Genomic DNA, 8,615 nt, shown 5'->3' with positions numbered 1-8,615 from the left:
TTCTTTTTCTTGTGGAGTTAGACTGAAAGCTTGAGTTCATACAGATAATTCTCTTACGTCCTTATTTGCTCATGTGAGCTCCTTAGAATCTGTGCTGTAGGTTTTTACTCTTGCTTGTGTTAGGCTCTTGTTAATTACATTGCATTCAACATTGCATTGTCTACGAGGCTGTCTTCCCACAAACCAGGGGCCTCATTTATGAAAAGTGACGCATCGCTGCGTGAAAACAGCGATACGTCACTTTTCACTGCGCACTCCTTGCGACACTAATGAGGCGTCATATTTAATGTATGACGCACCATGTCGCCAGGACTTACAGATACGTCAGTATTTCTGACGCATCTGTAAGCGCAAAAGTGACGCATTGCTGGAGTGTGTCACAAAAGTGACGCAACTCCAGCAATGCGTCCTTTCACATGGGGAAAGCCCCATGTGAAAGGGCTTGCGTCAGTCTTACGCCTGCTGTGAGGCAGGCGCAAGATTTTGATGCAACAGCATCCTAAAAGTGACGCAGTGAAATCTCATAGATTTTACTGCGTCACTATTATGAGGCTTTTTTGCGGGGGAACGCCCCCTTTGCATACATTATACCTGATGCAGGTATAATGTGGCGCAGGGGTTTAAAAAGTGACGCATCTACCTAGATGCGTCACTTTTTAAATATGGCGCAACAGGGCGCATATTTTACGCCGCTGGTGCATCACAAAAAGTGACGCACCGGCGGCGCAAAACTGACGCAAGGCCTCATAAATAAGGGCCCATGTTCCGTTTGCTCGAAATAGTTGAATCGTAATGGTGTTGAAGACAAAGCTTGTTTTTGATGTCTTATACTTAAAATGACCACTTGGTGGCAGAGTTGCACTGCGAACGTAAAAATCACCATTCAGCTTCGCGAAAGCTGCAGAAATGAATACATAAATCTGCTATTTCAGGAGGCATCGTCATGTGACTTTGCTCAATCTCTCTCTCCTATGGGGACAGTTGTCCCTCCTTTTGCGTTCTTACGTGGACAGTGCAAGCGTTTTCCTCTGCTGATGGGACCTTCAAACTGGATAAAGTAAGAAAATAAAGTGATCAGCGGTAATGATCTTAACCTCTGAGACTCCTTTATTAGGTTTTGCCAATGCGTACGAAGTACGCATGCGCTAGGAAAAACTTAATGATATCTGTGTGTGGGGACTGGACCGTCCCCACTCTTGCATTGGCTAGCTCCATAAATGGAGGCTAGCCATTGGGAGAAGGCTCTGTCTGTCAATCTCGGACCAGATTCAGGGGCGTTCCCGAGAATTTTTGGCTTTTGGCTACGTCACGCTACGTCAGCCGAAAGCCGGGAACACCCCCGAATCTGGTCCGGCATTGCCGGCACCCGCCCTCATTGCAGTTGCCTTTGCCGATCGTCCTTTGTCGATTTTTTGGACCCCCCCACCTCACTTGCGCCGAGGTGTCCAAGTAAAGAAAAAAACATTTGTGCACACAAGACCCAGCATTGTCCCTTTGTTTCCCACCGCGGCCCCCGAAGCCGAAGGAAGCAGCTGTCTGCCTCCAGCCGGCCGAGCCTCCGCCGCGTCATCGGGAGGAGGAGGAAGAGTGGAGAGCAGAAAGCAGCCTGCATCGTTTGGTGACAACCTGTACTAATGTGTGCTCTTGTTTTGATGTTTGCCTTTAATAATATTTAGAATGTGCTTTCATCTTAGTTCTGATAGAACCTTTGTACAGCGTGGATTCATACTTTGTCAATTAACGTGGCTGGAGAGAGAAGGATCACGTTTCATCTGGTTTCGTTTAAGGTTTCTCTACCCGTTGGGGTTGCTTTATCACGACACAACCCTACTCTGAAGTTATACAACTGACTGATAGTTATTAGCCTAAAAAATGCGAGTGTGACTTTAATACTGTCTTTTCATTTGTTTTTGCAACCAGGTGCACAAACTTCCTGCAGACTGTGCTTGCACTAACCTAAGCCACCACAAACAGGTCAGGCGGAAGTGTTCGGTATAAACACAGCGCAGGTCAGGGATATTTTGTCACTGAACGCCCTGCCCTTTCCCACCTATGGCAGCGCAGTGACGCCCCTGGGGGGCGTGGTCAGGTGCGGGGGCGGAACCTGGTGCACGGGGCACGGTGCAGGAGGGCAGTGACGCCAGGCATGGGGCGGGGTGGCGCGTGGCTGGGTTTCCAATGGCCTGAAGTTGGTGTGTGTCAGCAAGCTAGAATCTGAAGTCTGGTCATGGCGGAGGAAGACGGGGGCAGCTGGGAGACCCCCCGCATTTTGCAGAGCCTCAGGGGCAAGATATGTGAGTGTGCCCAGGATGGGGGAGGGGTATCTTCAGCTGAGGTGCGGGATGGAGGCATTGTAGTAGTCCCAGCGCAAATGGGGAAGTGACGTGCCAGCGGGGGAACAATGTGCCCCGTGTCAGCGCCCCCATGTGCCGCCAATATTTGCTCACTCTTTCCTCCCCCAAAGGAGTGTAACGCGGCCCTCCGACCACCGGTGGGTGCTTCGGTGGAGGGACCGGGCCGAGGTGCAGCCAGGCACTGGGAGAAGGTGGGGGCACTTCCTGCCAGTGCCTGGCACAGCTGGCGCCCTCAAATGCAACTCCTAACAATTCCTTACTTTAGCACTGCCCCTTTACGACTGTCCACCTTTCAAAGGCGCACCAGTATCGTGGTGTTAGTTCATTTTTTTTATTATTAGTCTCTTTTGCATTCAATTTGACCGTTTTACCAATGCTGTTAACTTTTGGCTTTTTTTCCACATTTGTGGAATTGTACATTTAATACGTTCTCGTATTAGAGGGCTTGTTCCGTTTACCAGTCCGCGTTCTTTCCAGTCAGCTGCATCATGTCGTATTCACTCACTGCCCCCTCTTAATTGATCTGCCCTGAGAGCACAACTGACGTATGCATATTGGTACTAATTTGATAAAGTATACAAGCTGTGTGCACGTGAGGATGGCAGTGTCGCCTCATTCTATTAGATGTTTGGTGTACTGGTCCACCTCCATCATGGAGTACTTTCATTTCAATTTATGAGGGACTATTTGACAAGTAAGCAGTACACCCACTCATACAAAAGGAGTTTGAGGTTTACTTTCACAGGCAGGCTTTACAAACAAGTGTCTGTTCAGATTTCAGAGCATTCGAGTCTTATTGCTGTTCTGAATATGGGGAGGTTTTAGTTGATGTGTGGGTGTGTGTTGGGGGGCTCTCTGTAGGTGTTTGTGGGTGTCATTTGCGAAAGATAAAGCTAGTGGCATTGCAAATGACAATGCCATGTATTTATGTTAAAAAAAACATAAATAAAAATAATGTCAAGAGCATTGCCAATAGCTCAAACTTTAACAAAGGCAAAACCATTGCATTGTAAATGCTTGTTATCAATGCTGTCTACCGTTTAACCCTAAAGGCCATTTTTGACCTGCCTATTTTCCTGTTTTTATATAATAAATTAACAGACTAATGTTTAGCCGGTTACAAAATGTACAAGCCTCGCCTGCCATAGTGCATGCTGTCTGTAGGCGAAGAGACCTAGGTGCAGACTTGAAACATTCTCACGGAGCGCAGTGCAGCGGCCGAAAAGCAGCGCTGCGTGAGAAAGAGAGAGTGGGACAGCGCCATATTTATAGAAATATGGCACTGTCCTCCCCTCTCCCTAGCGCAGAAATATGCAATAAGCAAGGGCGTCTCCATGAGTCTAGCATAGGTTTCTTACTGGAAGGGAATCCTTCCAGTGCAAAATACCATGCCTAGACTAACGTGAAACCTTTTCCCATTTTGTAGGTGTGCTGTACAGTCCAGCACTCGGACAAAATTGGAAAAGAAGGGAGAAAGAAAATAATTTCTCCCTCATAGTTCCAATCTGAAATGGGCGCTAATTTCTCAGGCTAAACCCTGTCTACGTTTTTAAGTAAATACGGATTAACATCAGAAACCTTGGGTGGTTGCATGGGAATGCCCAGGCACCACCCATGGTACGCCCCCCTGGTGCTAAGTAATGCAGAGCAGAGCTATGTGCTGCTTTCCGTTACTTCCAAGTAAATAAGAGAAAAAAGATTTTGTGTTGTTCTGCGTCACTTTTGTGGCACAAACACAGCATTTAATCTTAGTAAATAGACCCCCCAATGTCAGCTTACTGTGGGCTTCAAACTCACTCATTACTTATCATTGGTTGAATTTAATGTCACTCTCATTTACTTGTTTCTTATTTGTTACCTTGGTTTGGTTTTACTTTCTCTTCTTGTGTTGTCCCTCCCCTGAAGCATATATGTGTTGCCTGCTCTCCAGACTTCCTCCCCACAATAATCACACAATGAGCTTCAGCTCCCCTACAGAACCCTCCAAGCAAAATTACCAGTCTAGTTATTGCCATCCCTCTCCCATATGGCTGCCTTTGTCTTCCACTTATTAAGCATTAAACGGAGGACAAACTTCCAGTTTTTTTGGTTCTGCAGCACAGACACTTCAAGCAAATTAAACAGGTAAGTGGGATGTGGCCGCACTGTAGCACCCAGAGACCTTGTACAAGGTCCAGCATGTGCAGACTCAGGAGAATTTATGCCACAATATGGTTTATTGGAAGCCCTGCTTAAGCGGGCTCTTATCGGAGGGAGCATGTCAGGCATGTACCAGCTCTATGGTGGCAGATTGGGGGCACTGTCCGAGCAGGCTCGAAAAGGCAGTGAGGGGAATTTCCTAGGGATTCATAGTACAGGACTGCTCAAAATGAGCGAAGGCGTGCAGGACTCTCGTTACCCTTATTGTTTTGCAACAATAAATACCAGGAACACAGAAGTGTTCTGGTAGGATTTAGAGAAGCGTTACTGTAATGGAGAGCTCCAGCGCTTGTGGGAGAGTGGCACAAGAGCCTCTTGGACCACCCACAGTGCAGGCAATTCAACAAATGATTCAGGCTACTGTGGCTGCAGCATTTAAGGAGAGAGAGGGCCCATCCTCTCCTAAAAGCAGCGTGTAGGTCCCTCCACCAGTGCAGATCCAGATGGGGGAGGAGGAGGCCAACGCCGCCGTACTATAATAAGATTGGGGGATGCATTATTGTCATTTGCCGAATAAATATCTCTTCGTGCTTAATCCATAACTTGATAAAAGGTCAAAAGAAGTTTCCAAATGAAAATTACGATCAAACAAAGCTCACGGAAACAATTGATGTTCACTTCCGGGTCATACTATCACGTAAGACCATTTAATATGGTGGCGGCCCTGAGTCAATACACGGGACCATTGCATAAACACCAGATTATCTGGAGGACTTTGCTGCTATAAGATCTTCGATTCAAAGTTAGTAAGTCTAGCGCGTAACACAATGGAGGTTTACTAATGATTGCAACTCTAACACGTAGTATGGTCTAGTACCGCAGTAATAAGCATTAGCTATTTTCTTTCTTCGTTTGACTCGTCTTGGAAAAAATGATAAACAATCATGTATCGCGCCACCGGGATGCACGCTTTAATAGATGTCTTATTTTGGCTAGATGGGCGGCTCAAAGTGCAGGTTGATAACATCAGACCGCACGGAAATACTGGAAGTATTTCAACTTGCTATTAATCACTTCCTTAACAACGAGAGCGGTAAACCTACCATTTTTTCCATTGCTAAACTGACTAGATAAGACACAGACATTTCTAGAAACCTGAGCTCGAAAACACATTAGAGTCGTTGCGCATTTGTGTTAACACTTTACCCTGATATATAAATTCTATGGCAGGACAGAAGGCTCAGATTATGCTTTCTCGATTTCTTTACTACAAACAGCAGCCAATAGGAACACAGTAAAGAAACGAAAAACTACAAATCCCATGAGCACTTAGGCAGCCAAAGAGACCACATCCCTATATAAACAACCATAGAGAACAAGACTTCCTCTTTCTTTGCTGCTTCGCAGCTAGTTAAGTAATTTTTGTTGCTTATTTCATGCCTAATGTTGTATTGCATGTATTGCTTGACTTGTGCTCGTTCCTTGCGCTAGACTATTTGCAGCGCTTCTGGTTTCGCCGTTTTCGGCGTCTTGCCTGCAACTTCTGTGCTCGTTGTTTCTTTTGACTTCTCGGTTTGCCGTGTTGTGTTGTGAGAGCGCGGGTCGCCTCTCTTTGTACTCGGGCGTTTTGTGCCCGCGTATTCCTGTGGAGTGGGACCGGGGACTCGAGCGGTCGCGCGCTGCAGTCGCGCGTCTCTCTACTTCCGGGCTTTTCAGGCGGGCTTCTGCGCATGTGCGACAGCCCATGTTTACATTCCATGTCTCTCACGGATTCCTGACACGCTTGAGGCGGCGTTTTATTAACAGCCTGTGCCCACTGCCTGCCGGAGAGTTCCCACTTGACGCCCTTTCCTATATCAGGCTTGGTGTTGTAAAATTATTAGAGGCATTGCCTAGAGTGGTTTTTCTTGCAAGCCTGTCCCTCCACATTTTAGCTGTTCCTCTGGGGAGCGTGTGGCTCTACCTGTCTGGCTTGCTGAGGGGTTGTCACTCCCCCTGACTGGGTCACTTCTGTGTCCTGATATTTATTTATTTATTATGCAATTAATTTGTATCGCGCAAACTAAACCCAAAGGTGTCAAGGCGCCTATCAAAAGATCAAAAAAGCAAAGCACCACTACAGGTAAGCGCGTACAAAAAGGTGGGTCTTCAGGGCAGATCTAAAAGATTGAAGAGTGGGGAGAGACCTTAATTCAAAAGGGAGAGCATTCCACCACTTTGGGGCCAGATTGGAAAAAGCTTTTCCCCCACATCTAGTTTTCCGAATACGGGGAACAGAGAGGAGAAGTCTGTTAGAAGAGCGAAGGTTCCTGCCAGGATTGTAAAGGGACAAAATAGAGCCAATGCCGGTAGGGCTATTTTTAGCTAAAGCCTTGTAGACCATACACATGGTCTTAAAAAGAATCCGATCCTCAACAGGAAGCCAATGGAGGTGCTTCCGAGCAGAGGTGGCAGAAGCACGTCGGGGTAGATCCAGAACGAATCTGGCTGCTGCGTTCTGGACCACCTGCAAGCGCTGTAGCTGACTTTTATTCAGTCCCGCATACAGCGCATTGCAGTAGTCCAGACAAGAGCCCAGGAGGGCAACGGCAAGTTGCTTTCTTGCCTGCAAAGAGAGGTAATGCCTGATCTTCCTTAGTATGTGGATGATACCCCAACAGGTCGATACAGTCCTGTTGACCTGTTGGCACATACTAAGGATAGGATCGATCATAACCGCAAGGTTTTTAGCTGAGGAAGTCGGATCAGGGCAGGCACCCAGTGAATCCGGCCACCACTCAACTGACCAGATCTCTTCCTTTCCTCCAAACACCATCACATCAGTCTTCTCCCCATTCAGTTTCAATGAATTGTGTATCATCCATTGGCCGACTGCCTCCATACAGGATCTAAAGTTGGCGGCAGTCGACGTAACTGACTGGGAGAGAGAGACGAGGATCTGGGTGTCATCCGCGTAGGAGACTACCTCCATCCCAAAAGATCTAATAAGTCTGGCAAGGGGGGGTCACATAGATGTTAAAAAGGGTGGGACTAAATGCCGACCCTTTGGGGACCCCACATTGCACAGACAGGGATGGAGATAGAAACTGACCCAGCATCACCCTTTGCTCTCTATGGTCTAAAAAAGAGGAAAGGAGCCCCAGAGCCGCCCCCCGAACACCAATCTCCCTCAGTCGAGATGTTAATACCGAGGGGGAAAGGGTATCGAAGGCAGCCGTGAGGTCTAAAAGGATCAGGAGGGAAGTCTGTCCATCATCAACACGCGTGCGGATGTTATCGAGCACTATGGTGAGGGCAGACTCGGTGCTATGTTCCCTCCTGAATCCATGCTGGGAAAGATAGTTCTTCCTGTGTGGGCTTTTTTCTGTCTCTCAATTCAGCCTTATTGTAGTGAACATGGCTGGCTATGAGGAGGATGACGACTACTATTATGGCGAGGAGCCTGAGGAGTCCTTTGAATATGATTTGGTCGACACTCTTGACCAGGGGGTGCAACACTCGGTCAATACCGCGCTGGTCCGTGCCATTGGACCATTGAAACAAACGTCATTTGACTGACTATGCACACCAACAAGGTTGGATTCCTTCTTCTTCTTCTACCAAACACTCCTCTAAATCACCCAAAAACCCTCACAAATCTGATTTTGTCAAGTTAGCTAAATCCCTGTCTGCCTCCGGTGGTTCCAAGAAGGCTAAACCATCTTCCCCGGATACTGAGGATACCTCCTCTTCGTCCTCCTCTTCTGGTTCCTCTAGTCCTCCTGCTAAGAAGTCTAGAAAGGAGCATTTTGTTGACGCATCTTCTCATCCCCCGGTGCTTACCTTTGAGCCCTCGGACATAGTCCACCCGAATTCAAAGTCCTGGCTCCCTGCTCCTGAGGTAGCGGAGTACGTTCAGGCCCAAATTCGTAAACCATTTGATCAAGAAGTACGTTCTCGTCTTCGTTCCGAGTGTCCTCGCCCGGATTTGGCGGACAAACTCTCTGAGACTCCTGAGGTAGATCCCACTATTCTTACCTACCTTAAGAAATTCATGAAGGACCCCAAGAAGGGCATTGTTAGATCTTGGCGACTGTGCCAAGATAAATTATTAGATCTCCTTGGCCCACTTACTAAAATTCT

This window comes from Lissotriton vulgaris, unplaced genomic scaffold, assembly GCF_964263255.1.
Source record: "Lissotriton vulgaris unplaced genomic scaffold, aLisVul1.2 SCAFFOLD_837, whole genome shotgun sequence".
In the NCBI taxonomy this organism is placed as follows: domain Eukaryota; kingdom Metazoa; phylum Chordata; class Amphibia; order Caudata; family Salamandridae; genus Lissotriton; species Lissotriton vulgaris.
The sequence above is the reverse complement of the archived record's forward strand: the minus strand, read 5'-3'. Positions refer to the sequence as shown.